Source organism: Corvus cornix, chromosome 1 (assembly GCF_000738735.6).
Source record: "Corvus cornix cornix isolate S_Up_H32 chromosome 1, ASM73873v5, whole genome shotgun sequence".
NCBI classification, from domain to species: domain Eukaryota; kingdom Metazoa; phylum Chordata; class Aves; order Passeriformes; family Corvidae; genus Corvus; species Corvus cornix.
The window spans coordinates 9430527-9450683 of NC_046332.1; the positions used below are offsets into that span (position 1 = coordinate 9430527).

The 20157-nt window shown below is 39.2% G+C and overlaps 1 long non-coding RNA gene across 1 annotated transcript; it reads right to left on the reverse strand.

The window, feature by feature from the left end:
• Positions 1-1971: 1971 nt before the first annotated feature.
• Positions 1972-19710, reverse strand: LOC109144566. The gene is made up of 3 exons (XR_002045411.2): positions 17795-19710; positions 11645-11777; positions 1972-2541 (listed from the first exon to the last, which is right to left on the reverse strand). It is a non-coding gene; the product is annotated as an uncharacterized LOC109144566 (long non-coding RNA).
• Positions 19711-20157: the final 447 nt, after the last annotated feature.

The window sequence follows — 20157 nt, forward strand, 5'->3', positions numbered from 1 at the left end:
CATGAGCGAAAAAATGAAAGTGTAAATACATGTGAGGCAAACCCTTTCCTGCAGAGAACAAGAACCCAGAAAAGCTTATAGATCAAACAGTTTAAGGAAATACATAACCATTTTGGATTTGTAAGGGTTTTCTTAGGAGGATTAAACACCTTATTTAGAGAAAGTTCATCTTAGAAGCTGTCACTTCTCATCCACAATGCCCTGTAGGTTTAGTAGAGGTCCAGACAGCCTTGCAAGTCAGAATTTTATTCAGCATTTCCAAGTCAGTCTCATAAAACTCAGGCAAGCCTAAATGAATGTTTCAGAAAGACAAGTTTTGTTGAAAAACATTCCTGAGCTGTATAAATAACGACAGCCAAACAGCAGGAGCAGGGAGTGGGACGTGGAAAGGCTGTAATAAATGCAAGCAAGACACTTCGTGAGTAACAAGGCACAGCTATGCTGTGATTACCACCATGGGTTCTACCTAGAACAAACACTTTCAGAAAGGGGTTATGTTGTAGCTATGTTGAAACAGTAACATTTCATTGATGTAAACACATCAATGCTGATCTATCCCAGATGAGCACCTGGCTCTTGAGCCCTCTTCAGATCTGCCATTGTAGGCAAAATAACAGCCAGCCAGAGCTGGACGTCACACCGGGCACAAACAAATAGAAATTACAGTCTGTAAACTGCACAACACGCTGTAACTACATGAGCCAATTGAATACTTACTCTTTCCCAGTGAGGACAATGAGGCACGGGCTTAGAAACCTGGTAAGGCATGGTCTGAGCTCAGCTGCAGCCCCAAGGGGTCCCAGGGCCACCAGCCAATACACCAGAGTCCTGTTGCCCACTTCAGCTTGGGAAGCAGAAGCTGTGGCACCGTCCAGAGGGTGAAAGGAGCCAGGTCAGGCAGAGCTCACCAAAGCTGGGAGGTGCATGTGTGAGACAAAAGGTGCCACATAGCCAAGATTTCCAAACCCTGGTGCAGTGAACTGGCTGATGGCACCCTGTCTCAGTTGTTTTCTCATGCCAAATCACATTAAAAAGAGCTAAAAGACATTAAACATCTCCTAATATGAAGTTGCCTTGAACAATGGCTGGAGTTGTCCCAGAGATGCTGTGTGAATATGGGAATTGCTCCATGTGGTCCTGATGCATCCACAAAACAATTTCCCTACTAAACTGTTCAAGCCAGCTGTGTGAAAGGCAAAACAGGCAATGCTTAAGCCAGTAAAACTACTCTGGAACAGTGCAACGTGCACTGCCCTGTCACCCAGAGCTGCGTGGGTAGCAGCAGCTGAAGGACAGAGGATCCATGCTTCCAGGGAGGAACCCATTGCAGCAGCTGGATCACTGCCTCCAGGGTTCTTCCCTAGTCCCACATCAGTGACACAGCAGCAAGACTCAGTCTCTGAGCCCCTCTCCTCCCTGCATGTTCCTCTCTTCATCCCAGATCAGCTTTCCCCGGACTTTTGTCCAGCAGCCTAGTGTCTATCTGTGACTTATAAGAAAAGTCAGTTTCTGTTCACTCTTGAGAATTTTTGGGAGCTGTAAACTACTGCTGAAATTGTTGCTGTTCATATTGAAGACAGCTGCTGGATGGAGAGAGGCAAACCAAAGGTGTGTCCCTAGTGCTATACCATTCATTCGTTCTGTTTGTATTTAAGACAAAATAATCTAAGCCGGGATTCTTCCCTCCAGGCTGTTCTTTTTTGTTTCTGGGAATCAAGGATGTTAAAATCCAACCTCAGCTCCCCATATTTAAAAGGATTAAAGAAGTGCCATCCTTGCTGGGGGAAGGAGGAGTGAAATGGAGACATTTGAAGTTGGAAGCGTTAAAGTTTATGAGGCACCAGAAGCTAAAACAGTGAGGTTTCTGTAGGCAGCAGAGATCAAAAGAAGGGTCTGCATGGTCTAAACACACCTATATGCTTTAGGAGAGAAAAAAAAAAAGACATAAAAAATATCTACTGGTATGTTCTCCCTGTCTAGACATTAAATGCAACAGAGAAGCACAAGGTATTCATTTACCTGAACACTTCCTCATAAAAACCATTCTACTCCCTCACTTCTTCCAGCTGAGCATTATCAGAGTGCTTTTCTTCTATTTATGGCTTAAAATGTTGATTTTATTCTGTATTCAGAAAAAAAGGTGCAAACAAGAAATTCTAGTCAATACCAAAATACATCTGTCACAAAGGAGTCTTGTCAGAATTTCATATAAGCAAAATATGAAAATTTGAACTGGTGGCAGATCTAAAATAAAAATAGAAATAATAATAAAGAATAGTTGACATATATAATAAATATATCTCTTTTTTCTTTTTCCACACACTGGCAAGATTATCCCTTTACCTGGCTTCCCCTTGGCCCAAATTCCAGACAGGGTATGTGAAGACACCTTAGTTACTCACACCATAAAAATGTCTTTTTAGATGTGGATAAAAAGATTATTTTCCCGAATTCTTGCAGGAGCTTCCAGCTGAGCCAACAGAAATTCACTCAAGAGGGTACCTCAAGTTCCCCAGTCCTCCTCTGTGTTTATGGCCACACCTGAAACCAGAAATGGCATAATAACCCCTTTATTTTGGTACTGATGATGATGATGACAACTTCTACCATTCAGCCATTCATGGGCAAAAGAGACATGCAGTAGATGACAAGAGAGGTGCCAGGTTTTAAAAATTTTAAGGTACTCATAGGTCCCCAAATTATGGTTTGGGTCTTAAAATCTGAAAATGTTGAGTTTGAGTCCTGGGAGCATGAAACTTCACCATTTTAAAGCTTTTTAGAACAACCTGGGAGAGATGATAAAGTTGCTTTAAAAAGAGGAAAGGAAAAAAAAAGGAAAAGAAAGGGAAAAAAAAGTTTCATGCATTTGTGTGTTTCACACAATAACCTGACCCCAGGAGCTGACACTTTAAGGGGAAAATGAGTGTCACAGGACAATTTACTGTAAAGCACATAAGAACATAGAAAACATAAATCCAAACCAGAAAGAGTAATAATTGAGTACTGATTATGGAACTGGAACATTGTGGGAACAATGGCTGAAAACCAGTGTGAAAACAAAGAAATAAAGCTAAATAGCTCTTGTTTCTCCTTATCCTTTTGTTCTCTCAAGCAAAATGATTTCCAGAAGAAAAAGACTAACTATGATGATGTTCCCTCTGTTTTGAAAGTGATTATCCTATAGGGATCAGTATTTTACTCTTCCTTATACTTTTAAAACTTTTTCCTTCTTCATGTGGATTTCAAATGAAGCACATTAGAATTCCTTACTTAGCTAAGAATATGTCAGGTCAATTCAGAAACAGAATGAGTCCAAGAACAGCAGAGCTGGAACAGAAAGAGATGTAATTATTCTGTTTTCAGTAAAAAGTATATTTGCAAGATTCTGCAAAGAAATGAATATTCAAAACAAACACATTGTCAGGAAAAAACCACGCAAAAACCAAAACAAAACCAAAGAAACCAACAAAAACCAAACCACTCTTATTAAGTAAAAAAAAGAAATATGGGCCCAACAATCAGTGTAAAACAACAAATTTCATTTCTGACATCAAGGAACAAGGTGAGGAAATGGAAATATCGGCCTTTGACAACTGAAGAGGAAATGTGATGACTTGTGAATCCAGTGAATGACATGAACTGTGTTTCATGGCAGCTTTTACCACCAAATCTAGCCCAGAATATCAGCAAAACAGTCTGATGACTGTTCAGTGGGGGGTGTGAAATGACTTCAGGGATTTCTCTCTGGAAATTACACCCATGAATTGACGTTAACAAAAATAAATTCTAAGTAATTTAGTTTAGAGTAAATATTTTTGGCTTAATATGAGAAATTAACTGACGGCATATAATTTGGTCTACTATATACATGTGGGTAATTAACACACATTGATGGCCACTGTGTGAAATTCTCCATCACTTTTCATTATAACCCCACAGGTATCTGCCACCTCTCCAATGGTAGGCATACTGCATCTAGACTAGAACTTGTACACATTGAAGAGGCACAATCTCATTTTACCAGCTTCTCTTTCAGGAATCAGCAACAGGCATGACACCCATCACAGAAGTAGATGTACTTGGTTTTATTCCTTGAAGCAATACTCTATCCTTAGACATGGCCTTGGAGCTAGGTACAACTTCACAGAGGTATTAGGTCACATTCTGTGGGTCTGAGTATATCTGTAGCATTCCTTGGCTGGAGCAAACATGGCTCATTATGTTCTGTCAACCAGAGTGAATTTGAGTAAAAGTGTAAAATATCACAGCTGGGAAAAAAGGTTTTACCCACCTAAAGATCTTAGTTTTATAGGAGAATTAAAAAAAACCTCTTGACATCATGCACATAGTTTTTACTCATACTCTAGCAAAGAAGAAACTAATGCCAATTTCATGGTACTGTTCATTTTATAAGCTGTACAAAGCCCCAGAGAAATGTACTTCCTTCCACAAAGAAGAAAGTAAATTCTCAGGTAAATATGCCAGCACTTGGTGTGCAACCAGATGCACAGATGATTCCTCACACGTTATGCCAAAGCTTCAGTATGGAGGCGTGATTGCCTCATGGCCCACCAGCACCCAGTTCCTCAGCCTCATCCCACAACAAAACAGACTTAAAGGCACAGAGAAGGTGATTTTCCAGTCAAATTTTTCCCAGATGGACCTAAGCTTAAATCACCTGTGATAGCAGGGCAGCTCCTTGTACAGTCTCTCCTGAAAGGTTTAGATGAAAGCTGATGGACTTACAAGAAACTCCTCTGAGCATATTTTGAAACAGATATTCTAACTAAGTTTACCAAATGCAGAGCAAATTCATTTTACTTTGAAACACTAGAAAGGATATTTCATTGTTCTCTGAATAGACGATGACATTAAGACTTGTCAGTTAATTATCAAAGAGATTATAGGAGCATCTTTGATTGTTTCATTAAGTATACTAACAAAGCTTGCTCAAATTTATTTTTACACAATTTCCATGAAAAGGCTATGAAAAACAAGGTGCTTCTATCATTAAACTGCAGTTTCGTTATTCCTTTGTTCCATCATTTCAGACATGTACTGAACATCAAGAGCCAATCTGAAGAGTAACTGGGATATCAAACCTAGTGTGGCCTTGCTAGAAGTAAAAATCCTCACTTCAATACCCAGACCTTACAGTGCTCTATGTAGCTCTGTCCCTTGGATCCTTATAAGCAATTTAATTGGTATAAACTTGAAGCTTAATTCAAATTGGAAAAAATCCCTTTAAGGCATTGAAAAATTTTGAAGGGTAAGAAGTACTTTTCATTTCTCCTGTCAGGGAGATGACAAGGTGGAGAGAGGGATGTGAAGCCAGAAGTTTGAAGTGAAAGGCCAGAGATATTGTAAGGCTGCAAAAGGAAGAGACACTCGGGAATACTCAGGAATAGGAGTGAAAATTAGGCCTAATCATCTCCTTTGTTTTCAGTGGTCCTAGTTAGCTAGGATATACTGCTGAGATTTTGGGCTCTGGTTTAGTTTATGAGTTAGATTTAAGACTTAATTTTAAGTGCCAAGATATGACTTAGATTGAGGGCAAAGTTTCAGGTTTCAATAATTTGTAGCCTTTAAAATTAAAACCAGGAGCCTCTCTTGGATTTTATTTTATCTGAATGGGAAGAGGAGCTTGCTTGTAACAGCAAATTGGACTCAACACCTATACAGCATTATTTTATGGTTTACTGGGCATTTATTTTAGTGAAGTCTGCATCTGCATTACATTAAAGTTGAAAGGAAAGACACAAATGAAACTCAAATTCAGGCCCAAGCAACAGTCGAGTCAGCTATGGAGCTGCTAACTGCATTTGTATTGATTAAACTTATATTCTGGAAATAATGAAACTACTTCTGCTGCATTTACCTTATCATGATCCTAAGCAAGGCAGAATTATAACGTAAAAGGAAACAGTAATACAAAAAAGCAGGTTCAGGGAGAGAAAATAAACAAAACAAAACCCACAGCCCAAACACAAAAAAACTCTTGCTCTTTTCCTCTCTCCCTCCCCAAAGCTACATAATTTACTCCCAGTCCATAAGGTCCTTAGTTCCAGTGATTGGGATGATGGATGGCTCTACTTCAGCTGCAGCAAGAGAAGATACAGCAATGCATCACTCTGCAGGAAAAAACAATAGAGCGAACAAAGCAGCAGGATAATGTGGTGGGCAGGAAAGCCAGGGGAATTCTCTGCTGGTGGAAAACCAGACAGCCCTACACTGGAGAGTGTAAAACACAGTGTGGGGGGTTTGCACTCATCGTGGCCATGCTTGTTGAAACCTGATTGAGAGGGGTGACCAACAACTGCAGGAGGGGAAGATCTTTTCTGCTTGAGTCCTGGTGTTTTTACAGGAGTAAAGGCTATAGTAGGTGTGCCATAGCCTAATTTATGCCCATGTTTGTAATTTGAAATGTTTGGAAGTGAGTTGAGTTAGTTCATGGTTAATTTCTGTGAAAGTTAGATGACTCTGAAATTTACCTGTGAAATTCTAGAGCAATTGATTAAAACATTTCTGTTTTAATGTAAGTCAGTGTTCAAATTCAAATCCAATAAATCAACAACTCCTGTGCTAAAGCTCTCATAGTTTCTAACATAAAACTCAGCAACAAATGTAGTAAAAAAAAGAATACTACTATTAAATATTACATTTTCTTGGCAAGAAGCAAAAGCACAAGTGATGGCCTGAGGAAATTCTGAAGGCTTGGGTGAAATGCTTAAAACAAACAAGACACATCCAAAATATATTCATTATTTATGTATGTTTTCAGCACATAATGCAGTAATAGTGAATTAATTACAGCTTGTAATTTAGATGATTCAGACAGAATATAAGGACGTAAATATAACCATAAGCAAATAAATTTACATAATACACAACATAAAAATTCAAGGGCACATTCTAACGCCTGGAGGGGGCAGAAAATACGGAAGCTCTTTGTTTGAATTAAATGCTGCAATAGGACACTTTTCACAGGAAATCAAGTTCGTCATCCAGAGAAAGTCACACGGAACTCCAATGATTTTTCATTGCTAAGCATGTTAATACTGCTCACTGCTCAAGCTTTTTCTCATTTTCCATGGTAATACCTGTTGAGTAGCATGTAATTTTGCTGAACTTTAACCAACAAAATTGAGTTTTTCCCATTCTAGTTGAATTCTCATAGAAAAGATCTCTTCCATTTCTACAGCAAGATACATAATACTTCACCCAGCTGAAAAACTTGGTGAAGGTTCTTTGAACACCAATGATATCTGCAGTTTTTTAGAGCAGTTTTATGATAGCTAGAAAGGGGTTTACTGATTACTGGATTTCAATTTTACTGGATATCTCTTTTGCTTTTCCTCTGCAATTCAACAGCAATTTACACAAATAAATAACTTTTGTAAATGCAAGTGTGACTTCACTTAACTAAAATACGTTGAATGTTGAGCCTTGCAGAGCAGAAACAAAGTTCTCAGAGGACAACTCCTGTTCTGGGAGTGCATCAACAACTTTTCTATAAACCTTTTGCCAGGGAGACAAAGTGAATTTCATGTTCAGGGTGGAGAGAAATGCCCTGTCCAGGATGTGCATGCCCTGCCTGCATGCCCTAGGCAAGCAGTTGACCAGGATTAGCTGGACATTTCTTCTTGGAGATGGAACTGAGCCCTACAGTTGCAGCTGAATCCACATTTTTCTTGCTTTAACACCCAAAATAGCATTAAGCACTCTCAAAAGCCAGTTATAAATGTGAAGTTTAACCCCAAAGTGAGAGCACACTTTAAACTTTTATCTCTGTGAGCCAGCTCCCAACATCCCTCAGTGACTGCACAGGCAAGATACATTCATTAATGTGTCTAAAACACTAAAACATTAGAATGGTGATAGGAGAGAAAAGCTCTTCAGGAATTAATAATTTTTGCTTTGGAGCAGAGTTTTAATGGACTGCAGTTAAGTAAAGCCTATGACCTTGTATTGACGATGGAAGATGAAACAAAATATTGAATCAGTAAGGGAGTGCTGTTAATTTTGTACACTGAATAAAGAAAGGATCCTATGGACATAATTTACATGTTCATGCAATTACAGATTAGTATATTACTAAATATATAGCAGAGGGACCAAGTCACAATCTTGGCTTTTTTGTTTCCTGACTTCTGAATAGTGGATTTGACAAGTTTATCATACTTTTGTATGTATTCAAGATAAATGTTCATATTCAACATGAATCTTCAGAATTTCAGAGAAATTAAATTTCTGCAGAATTGAAATTTGTCTTCCAGTTGGAACTTACTCATCTTACATTTTTTTTTAACCCCCAAATTCAGAATATTTACTTTTGTTGAATTGATCTGAAATAGTGCTTTTAAAATCTGATCATTAAGCCTCTTATTACACTTCTCTTCTGGTGAATCATCACATTTTGTAAAAGTCACAATTCCTTCTGGTATGAAAATAGGTGTTAGAACATTATTACTAAGGTTGTAAAATCAAGCAATAATAACAAAAAATTGAAGGATTTGTCTTCAGCTGATGCCTCATCCCCTCCTGCTATCATCTATTTGCCATAGTCAAATCAGGATAATAGTCTGAGAACGTATTTTCTACAATGGATTGGACTCCCTTGTAAAACTGCACCTCTTCTAGCAAAGACTGTCCATGTTCTGACTGGCATGTGCAAACCTGGTCATGCCATTTCAAAATCTACATTTTAGTGCAAGACCAGGTACAGGGAAGGGGCAGAAAGAATGGCTGTCATGCTTTCTTTTCTATAGGGGAACTGAGGTCAACTATAACCCTACAGTTTAGAAATGAGATAAATGAAAGAACATGCATGAGATAATATAATATAAACTAAAACAACTATAATACAATAATAAAATACAATCAAACAGCCGCAAAATCATGAATGGCTTGGATAAAGTAAAGAAGAAAACATTCATGTTTGTAATATGAGATTGAGAGGGAAGTCAGTGAAAGAAAGTACTGCTCATGCTATAATTAGATGATGTTACTCATTGCAGTAGCATTTTTTAAATCTGCTTAGAATATGAATGAGTAAAAAAGAAATGAGATCAAATAAAAGAAAGCTCCATGAATACCTATAAAATGCAGTGATGTAATTGAACTTCTGGTTCATCAAATCACAAACTACAGTTTACTTGCAAATGAATGACCAATTACAGAATTTGGAGACTATATTGGAGAAAAAATTACCCCGTGTTTTCCGTTTCTTAAGACCTTTCCCAAAGCACTCCTAATTTGACCCTGTTAGAAGCCAGATACTGGGTTGGAAGCACCTTTAGTCTGCTCCTAACTGCTGTATTTACTGTCATAATCCTGGAAAAAGGTTTTAATTTTAGTACGCTATCAGCTGAGCTGGCTCCTGAATGAGACAAAGAGGACATTCACTTGAATGTTATAACAACATTTTCCCTAACTGAGGAAAAATATCTGCTGTATTCATGAACACCTCAGGATGTTTTTATTGGTTGCACGGTTGTTGGTTGCTTTTTATTTCAATAAGCAGTATTTCCATTTCATACATGAAAGACCATAGATATTTCTTCATCACTAAAAATTCTCACTTGTGATATGGAAGGTCTAGCAGCTACAGGGTTGACTGAAACTTTTTGAATACAAGTCATGTATACTTTACTAGGTGATTGAAGGGGGTCAGCTTGGCTCCAGCCAGCCTTTCTTTTACTTTCCAACTTGTTTATGGGTTTTCACGAAATAATTTTGATCACGTGTTGTGGAACCAAGTGTGATCAGAGATTTCTCAGAGTCAGAAGTCCTGACTCCTGCTCTCTCCTGCTCCCCTTGCTGTCAGGCACCTGCCGTGTCTGACGGCTGCGTGCAGACGCTGAGCTGCCAAAGCCCTTGGGAAGAAATCAGTCAGGCTCTCTTCCTCTCTTTTTCTAACTTTTATTTTAATTCCACCTAAGAATTAATGTGTGATATTAATTCAAACAACTCCTCTGCCAGAGAGCTCTGACATTGGGCAGCACTCTGCACGCTCTCGAATCCCACATTAGGTTTAATGTGCTCTGAGAGGTGGTGGGCATCTGACACAGCTCCAGAAGAGGAGGGAAGGAAAGAGCGAATCGGAGTCATTAGCAGGATTCTGAACCCAGCAGAAACGAAAGCCTCACACACTCCAACTGTTCTCTGCTGTCACTGTGATTATTAACTTCATGATAACAATAAGTTTGTAAGCAAATTTGTAGCTCAGCTGGGGAAAAGATTGAAATAGACTACATTTTTTTTCTCTCTCATTAAACACTTCAAATACAACTGAGAGGAATTTTAATATTTAAAAACAGAGATTCAAAAGCTATTTACTTCTGGGCAGCTTATTCTAAAACCACCTCAGCTTATTTTTGCTCCCATGCATCTCTAATAAGAAAATATATGCTCACAGCTAAGTCTAGAAATGGAAATAATTTAAGTCTCTAAAGTATTTCCACTTAAAGGTTCTCTCCTCTACCCTGGCCTTGTTGTTTTTCTCATTTCAACATTGTTAAGATAAGCAGGCAAAGTTCTTTATTGATATTCATAATAAAAATACAGGATTTCCCCCTTTCCAGAAGACATGCCACTGCTAATTTGGCCAAAAACCATCACCACGTGTCAGGCTATTCAACTCAACACAAGCCTACTGCTGCTGCAGGTCATCTTGTTGTTTACTGTGTATGGCGAGCAGCCAGCTTTGTGAGCTGAGAGAGGACAAGACAGCAGGAAGCAGCACTTCAAGAATGAACCTTTTCCCTGGTCTGTGCAAGGATACTGGATGAGGGTACCAATGAGACTAAAAGGTTGATGTAAGCAAGAAAGAAGAGTTCAGGGGGTAGGGGCTTCCTAGAATTAACAAAGCCCCTCAGTATTTTGAGGCAACTTATACAGGGAAGTGGTGAAAAGACATAAATGTGTAACAGTAGCAAAACTATTAGTTTAACTCTACAGCTTGTTTTTGACTGAATGAAATTATTTTCTTTATTAAGGATGAAAGTATTTCCACTAAAGTCTCATTGAGCTTACTAAGCATATTTTCGTTTATTTTGCTTCTTTCAACACAAAAACAAGGGAAGGAAAGAAGAAACATTTCTACTACCTTTACTATGGCCAAGATTATACTCAGAAAAGTCCCTTAATTATCCTTACCTAGTATAGTCACTATTTAAAAACCCCACTCAATAGTTAAGGAAGAAATCTCTTTACTAATTAAACACTAATAGCAGATAAAGCTTACTGGAAGAGTACTATGCCATTTTCAACTGTATTTCCTCCTTGAATATCATACATATTTTCTCCAACATTTGGCTAGGCAGGTGGCCAGCAGGCACTGTCAAGATAATTTATGTCTCTTGTTTATTTGAATAATTAAAGTAACAACAGCACTGGAACCCTGCAATTTTTGCACAACCCCAGCTTACACAACAATTTCCCATTCCTTCTACTCTTGTCCTCTTCTCCCACGAAAGAAATCCCATGCATGAGAAGGAGGCTCGTAACGAATCAGTAAGGTCCAAGGAAGTAGATCTTTGTGAAAGGAACAAATTTCTGTGCAGTTAACCAACAAGAGAAGAAAACTCCACTAGCGACTTACAAATCAGCCTCCTGTCCCATGTACAAAACCTCTCACACCCACCTCAGTTGTGTCCTTCTCCAGGGATCTCTGTGGACATCCAGCTTCACCCAGCCCTGCTGCTCGTGTGCTGCAGGCAGCATTTGGTGACTAACTGTGACTGCAGGCTTGCTACGTGTGAGCAGCTCCAATTCTCCTGTTTCAGAAGGACAGAGGGGTTAGCGCATAAACCGTAATCTTGAATTTTTACCAAGAAGTGGAAACCAGTATCAAGGGGCTCTGAATCTCCTTTCAACTGTCACCCCATCATGCCTTCTTCGTGGCTGCACCTGCTCACATGGAAGTGAAGGAGCAACTGATTGTGATCTGGATTGATTCCTGTGAACAGCTAAATCTGAAGTATTCCACTAAATTTGGTCAAAAAACTTGGTCAGGCTAAGAGACACATCACTGACCACAGGACAGCCAGAGTCACTCACAACAGGACTACACTCTTGACAGGTCTCTACATATTTTCTTTGTTGTTACCTTTCTTTTCTAGAGAACCCACATTTTCCCCACGTTTCAGGAGATTTTTCTGAGATTCGTGTGGTACGTGGATGTCTCCCTGTGCTATAGCAACATGGCTGGCCTTGAAATGCAACACTGCTGCATTTGATGGCTGTTTTTATAGCCCTCCTATACCTTTTCAAAACGGTCAGGTGGTCATAAAAAATGAGAAAACAAAGTGATCTAACAGCAAGCTTTTTTTTTAATGTCTTTAAAATAATTAGGAGCCCCAACTCCTGTACTCACAAGCCAGGGGCAAAGTCTGAAGCAACATAAATTATATAAATTGCTTTGCAGATGAGCACATTAGCTAAAAGAGGTCTGTTTTTTCCTGCTAGGCAGAATTATTTTGCACCAGTATGGGGGAACCAAACCTTTGCCATACTAATCCTCAATACTGGTGGGTGGCATTATAATCCTGGTATTATTGTTTGTGTTCTCTGATGAGTAATGTCCAGAACTCCGAGCGGTAAGGGAGCAAGTTCCTTTAGTTAGTAAAAGATTTTAGATTTTCATGTTCACAGAGTGGTCCTTCTGTTATGTTTTTTACCTCCATACACTTATCTTGCTATGAGTTAAAAAAAAACCCTAAGCCCAAAAAAACCCGACCAATCAATAGATAGTAGTTAACGTGGTACTTGTAACATGACAACTTGTTCACTTCCTCCAGTAAAAAATAAAGGATGTGCAGAGCAGGGTTACAATTTATGGAGTATTACCAGTCAGTCACTCAGTTTCAAGAGGCAGAATATTCTGCCTGTGTTATCTGCTGATTCATTGCATGACTGAATATTTTTCTCTTTTTAAAAGGCAATATTTTGAGACCATACATCTATTTCTTTGGGGAAGTCCAGAGCAAAAGCAGATGTCAGACATACATAAATGAGATGCTAAAATATGGTAAGCATATCTGACAGTTCAAAATACATTATTTCTTTGCTGTCTGTCTCAGTGAATTTCTGAAAGAGAAAATAATATTACCTCCTCTATTGCAAATTGTATTATGAGACAGAATAGTTTTGTTCTATAGCCCTGGTAATATTGTATTTCTACTACTAGAGAAATTGGTTTTAGTCTGGGACATTTCTTGACTTGAATTCTACTTCTTTCGACATATCAGTCCAGCAACAAAAAGCTTTTATTTTGGTAAGCTTGTGGTTTTGGAAGAATGTTTGCTGCCATGTTGAAAATCCTGACACCATGTCTCTAATTTTACAGATGAGTATAACGGTGCTAAACTGACCTTTGCTTTAAGAAAATATATTTATTAAACTTCTCAGCTAGATTTTCTTCTGAAAAAAAAACCAAAACAATAACCCACCAAACAAAAAATGAAAGGATTTAAAAGCACTCTGTTCAGACAATTGGAATGACATTTCTGTATATATTTCTGGTTTTGGTATTCTGCTTATTTTCTTATTCAGCTTCTTATTCTTCTGCTTTCTTATTCTGCTTTATTGTTTCTTAGGTTTTGGTATTCTGCTTATAGCTCTATAAAACCTATTCTTTTCAAAGTGCTGTTCATTATCAACTGTTATTTTGAAAAAATTACAAGGCCACTTATTCCCTTGCTGAGCTGCTACAATTCAAAGTTGTTTACATACACATGAATGTTCATGCTCATATTTATTGATAAATATATATAAATTCCTAGAGGAAAAAAGTCTCCAATTTCAGTGGAGGAGGAATTTAAAAATACATATGATTGCAAAAGGAATGATTACAAGAGGAATTTAGAAATACATATGATTGCAAAAATACCCGCTTAAAATTAATATTTAAAGGAAATCAAGTCCTTTAAAACTGAGATTCTGCCATGGTAATCTATTTGATTCAAATAAGGAATTTATCTCAAATGCAAGCTGTCTTATAGTTTTGTCAGAGGCAGGCCAAGCACCCTGTGTGAGTTCAGGACCCGGTGTGGTGATTTCCTTTTAGCAAGCAGCAATTACAAGGATTAGGGGCCGGGGCTCAGCTCGGTGGAGATGAGGGGTATTTAGCCATTTCCCTGGTGTTGCTTTGGGGCACACAGACAGGTTCCCATGGGCCCTGAGAAATGGAGCCTCTTCCACCAGCAGGCACCAGAGCAGGTCCCTTTTGCTGCTGCTGCAGCTCCAAATGTCACATACCACAGGTGATGCTCGTTACGGGAGCTACAGGGATATAAAGGAGAGCACGGATTATTGCTGATGGTGGAGTGCCAAAGGTTAGTGAAAAGCTGGATTGTCTGCTGGACCAGAGTAGATAAGAACACAAAAGGGCACAGAAATGGATTTGAATACAGCCACTTATCAGTGTGCCTTTTAAACTACATTATGCTGCATATAATGGTGTGCTGTTAGCACTAAAATTGGGAGTCCCCTTTTATGAGCGTACTAATTTATTAACATCAATTTGTGTCACCATTTTAGCATTTCCTCTACTTCCCTGAGCCAAGGAGTAAGGCACCAAGTCAGCTAAATTCAGAGAGAATTCAAGTGGCTCTAGTTCTTTTCAAACAACTATTGCTTTCTACTGATGTAGCTCTCTGTTGGCTGCTGTATTGTTTTCTCCACAATAAAAACAAAGAAACACATATAAAAAAAAGATGTTTATGATTTGGAATAAATTGTAGCTTTACTATTCTTTATTACTGGAAACCATCCAATTATTATGCAAAAGAATAAAAAAAAAAGGATCATTTATATACCATACTGTTAAATTTTATATCGAGTGATATGATAAAATAGCCAGCTGGGACAATGGGTGGGGAATGGGAGGAATGCCAGATTTTATTTATGTCATGTTTATAGTTAGCAATGTTTATCCTTTTTTGTCAGTTAAAGGAACATTAAATAGAATTATCTTGGATTTATGGTAAGTAATAAAGCAGATCTTTTTTTCCATGAATGCTCAATTAGATTAAAGTATACAGTCACAAGAGCAAATATGCACCTATTTATGATTCCTTTCCTGAGGCCATCCTCATGTTCCTCTCCCGAGACTGCAAGAATCTGGAAGACTTTGGACAAAACACTGCATGTGTTTACTGTAGCACATATGTAAGCATAATGCAAGACTGATGAGACTGAAACATGGAGTTCAGGGATCATGAAAGAGAATGGAAAGGATACAGAAAAAATGTTAGCACCAGACTTAAAGAAACACCAAGTGGAGATTTCTGGAGAAAATTATCACTGGCATAGACTCTGACATTTTTCTCAGGAAGGGATCTGTCATCCGAAGTCCAGGGACAGATTTACATTTCTTCTCCTGGAACATGATATCCCTCTAAATTCTTTTAAAATGTGATGATGCCATTTCAAACCACACCTGGTATCCTTTTTTCTTACTTTAAGGTTGTGTCCTATGTAAGAGAACACCTTTGTGAAACAAGGGAAAGGTAAGCAGCATCAAGTTTCGTGTTTTTCAACAAGGTTAAACCAGCAGTTCAAGTTCGGGGATTTAGTATTTGCTGTTGTGTATGCTCATATACAAGATAAAGGAAAAAAAAGACCAGTTGTTTGAATCAATTAATCTCAAAACATTCTGTGAGGCTTAAATTCCGGCTCAGTCTATTGAATGCCATTTTTTTGATTTGATAAAACGTCTGGCCATTGCTGTCACAAAAAAAGAGAAAAAAATCCACTTCATTAAGATCATTTTGTGCTGCCTCACATGCTGCCTTCAGCATAATTTTACACCGAGCTTAACTTGTTGCACAAGGACTTTGTCACACATCAGGCAGGTAGCACAGTGATGCTTCTCAGCTCCAACACAGAGATGTTGCCTAAAAGGAGTTATAGATGGGAAAATGCCAGACCTCCTGGGACCTAAGCAAGACAGGTAATTGATGGTGCCACGGCCAGCAGCTCTGAAACCTGCTGTTTCTCCTCATTTCTCTTTAATCCACAGCATAACATCATTCATGCTGTACTAATAGCAAGGATTATATTATCACATGCTGTACTTCCAAACAGACTCTTCTCACTGACAAGCAAGTGCAGACTTTTAGGATTCTGCTTCAGTTTCGTGCCAACAAATTGTAAAGGTGCAAACTTCTGTGCTCTTTTATTCCTGAATTTTCCATGCCTCTTTTGACCTTCCTATGCATCTTACAGGGATATGCAATCAAGGAGCTATTGTTCGAAATTTTATCCTTCATACACAGAATAACTGAAACACTAGGGCAAGTTTTAAAATTCATCTTGCTTGCTCACTTTGTTGAAAGTTATCTGACAATCCCTATTGCTTCAGATTTTCTCAGTTCATATTTATTATTAACATGTTCTTTTATGATGGCCTAGGATGTAAGTCATTGCAAGAAAATCAGTTTTATTTACCTAGCACAGAAAGGTAATATTTATTACATACACAAATGGTACACATTTCTATTATTCATTAGAGTGGCATAACTCTATGTGCTTTCATTTTTTATCAGTGCAGAAATACCTTTGATGTTTGTGAGAAAAGGAGGACTGTGGTCTTCCCGTACCATCCAGAGCCAAGGTGACCGATAGAAGTTTACATACACAGCATTCAAGTGCAAAATTCTGAGACCCCCCAGCACCAGAAACCGGTCTGTGTTACACAGCAAAAATTTGTTCCACAGGTTTTGTGTGTTGAAGGTACATAATCCTCCAGTGTCTTCCTCCAATGTACACACAGAATCACAGAATCATTTTGTTAGAAAAGAGCTCCAAGATCATTGAGTCTAACCTTTGACTGATCACCTTGTCAACCAGGCCAAGGCACTGAGTGCCATGTCCAGTCATTTCTTGAACACCTTTAGGGATGGTGACTCCACCACCTCCTTGGGGAGCATGTTCCAGTGGTTTTCAACCCTTCCTTTGAAGAAATTATTCCTGATGTCTGACCTGAACCTCCCCTGGCACAACTTGAGGCCAATTCCTAGCCCTATCATTTGTTTCCTGGTAGAAGAGACCCTCCTTTGAGCAAGTTGTGGAGAGTCATAAGGTCCTCCTTTTCTCCAGGCTAAGCACCCCCAGCTCCCTCAGCTGCTCTTGACTTGTGCTCCAGACCCTTCCCCAGCTCTGTTGCCCTTCTCTGGACATGCTCCAGCCCCTCAACCTCTTTCTTGTAGTGAGGGGCCCACAGCTGGACACAGGATTTGAAGTTTGGCCTCACCAGTGCCCAGCACAGGGGGACAATCACTGCCCTGGTCCTGCTGCCACATTATTGCTGATACAGGTGCCATTGGCCCTCTTGGCCACCTGGGCACTGTTGGCTCGTGTTCAGCTGCTGTTGACCAGCACCCCCAGCTCCTTTTCCACTAGGCAGATTTCCAGCTAGTCTTCTCCAAGCCTGTAGTGCTGCCTGGGTTGTTGTGACTCAAGTGGGGGACCCAGCACTTGACCTTGCTGAACTTTACACTGTTGGCCTTGGTCCATCAATCCAGCACGTCCAGATCCCTCTGCAGAGTCTTCCTACCCTACAGCAGATCAACATTCTCACCTAACTTAGTGTTGTCTGTGAACTTACTGAAGGGTACATTCAATCCCCTCATCCAGATCATCAATAAAGGCATTGAACAGGACTGGCCCTGACACGCTTAGCCTTGGGGAACCTTAGCTTATCCCACAAACTACTGAAAAAGAAATAGAGAATCAAAGAGAAAATGTAAGCTGTAACTCACCAATATCCCTTTCTATCCGAAGTACTCACCTCTGCTCTGTGTGCTCCCTCAGCACACAGGGCTGTCACCCCAGCAGTGCTGTCACCCCAGCAAGGCTGTCTCCCTCCCTGCCAGGATGAGGAGCTGTGCCATTCAGGGGCAGAGAGATTCCTGCTGAAGCAGCCAGCTTTGCTACAGGCTCGTGCACGGCACAGCACAGGCCTGTTCAAAGCATCTCCACGGGGTTTTGCTCTTCCCTGCTGCTTCTCTAAACCGGAAGTTGTGATGCTGGGGGTTACACCAGGCTGGTTCAGGCTCCTGTATTGTTTGGCTGAGAAACAAACACCTCTCCAACAGCAACGGTTAATAAAACACAGAGCAAACACATAGGAAACCTTGTTTCATGACCCTGATGATTCCTGTGAATTGTGTAAAGGATATGCCCCAAATAGCTTAATTCCTGGTGCAAGATGCCCTCCTTCCCCGAAGTGACAGAACCTGATGGCTTCCCAGATCTTACTTGTTTGGCCACTGAGAAAAGAACGAGTTAAACAGTCAGAAAAAGGTGGAAAAGTTAGTCAGCAAGGAGCATTGTGGCCAGCCAGTAAACAAACCCTCTCTCCCTCAGCAGTGATTAGTCTGTCTGCCACAAAGGCTTACAGTAACGGTGCTTTAGCTAAAGAACAATAACCTCCATAAAACTTATTTGTAGCTCAGGCAGTTTAACTAGAAATTTAAGCCATCGGTAAAGCCTCTTTTAAGTTTTAATTTAATTTAATCTTCTCCTCAGGGCATGGAGTATGCACAGGAAGAAACTGTTATTATATTTTTCATGAGAGAGGAAAAAAAAGTAAAAAAAATTTGGTGAGACTGATGGGGATTTGGAGCAGTGCTGAGGTGGGGGCTGGGGGGAGCTGAGTAGTTCAAACGCCTTCAGGTGAACCCTGGAGAGAAAGTGACTTTTCGGCTGATGGCACCAGAGATTGTGGATGAATGGAGGCAGATCATGAAAGTCAGATATCAAAAGAGAGATCAGAGCAAGCTATTAAAATGTACATTTATATTGCTAAATATTTTTAGGATTGCTGAGTTGCGACAGCTAGCAAACAGCACATCATGGAGAACATTGATTGAAAAGCTCACTGGGTTGGGAAAGAATTTTTCATTTCATAAGTCATTTGCTGTAACCATTCCAAAAAGTCAGCAGATTTTTAAAATTAATGAGAGTTGTTTCTGTGATGAAGTCTGGCTTGATGGCCACTTCCTTCCCTGAGTTTTCTCAGGAGAACTGAACCTCATCCTTTTGTGCCATTAAAATTTTTCAGTCAGTAATGCTAATTCATTTGGCATGTACACAGCATGAGAAATTATCTTATCCTGTTTGTAGAACTCCATACAGATACAATGCTTTCCAGAGATTTTAAGTTCAGCTCCAAAGACCTTTTTTAAGGACCTGATACAACATATTGAGTAAACAGTGGAGCAGAAGGATTTTCATTAAAAATTGCAACAACTACATTTTTTCAGTTGTGGAGACCTGGAAGTCTACTGTTTTTTAAATTAATACAGTATTACTATTTATTTAATTATGTCCAGGTAGCTATTTAAGTCTTCAAACAAAAGATAAAAATTCCCTGGCCATATTCCACTTCTGGAGTGGAAAACAGACACTAGATAAAAATATAAACATGTCTGTTACTCAAAATGGGCATTTTTATTGTTCTCCATTGATCACTCTCCAGTACCAATTTTAATTTCACAATAAGATACCTCAGCATACATACCAGTCAAGCCAAAGCTACTTCAATAAATACCTGCCATCTTTTTGACCTAGTATAGATAAAACCAAAAATATCATTTTCTGAGCATATTGCCAAACATTAATTGATTTTAGCAAATTTTAGGAATCTAGATATGCTTTTTCTTCTACAAAATGTAGGCATTTGTTTCAAAATAAAAGGAATTAATCTCAGTAGTGACTTGTTCATTGCAGATAGAAATGTCACATGAGTATAGGCCTTCTGCTCATTGAAAGTTTTCCTTATAGCAAGATCCAGAAAAACCTCCAGGACATTACATATAAAGGTGTGAAAGTCTAACAAACAGTAATTAACACCTAACATTTGCCAGGTTGCTGGAATTAATCTAGTTACTAATATTCTACTGAGAACCAGCAAGGGTTGTGAGGACCAAGCTGCCGTGTGCAGCCTGAGCTGTTGTCCTGTATGAGCTGTTTTCTCTCTCTTGCCTGCAAGAGAAGCCCAGATGACAACACTGCCGATGATGTTAGTCAGATGGAGTAAATGCCATCCCTAGTTGCTTGTGCACCAGGTACAATCTCAGCTATACCCTGCATTTTCACTGAAATTGCTGCTGTCCATAGCCTTGCGAGGGCTGGAGATTTCATTTTCCT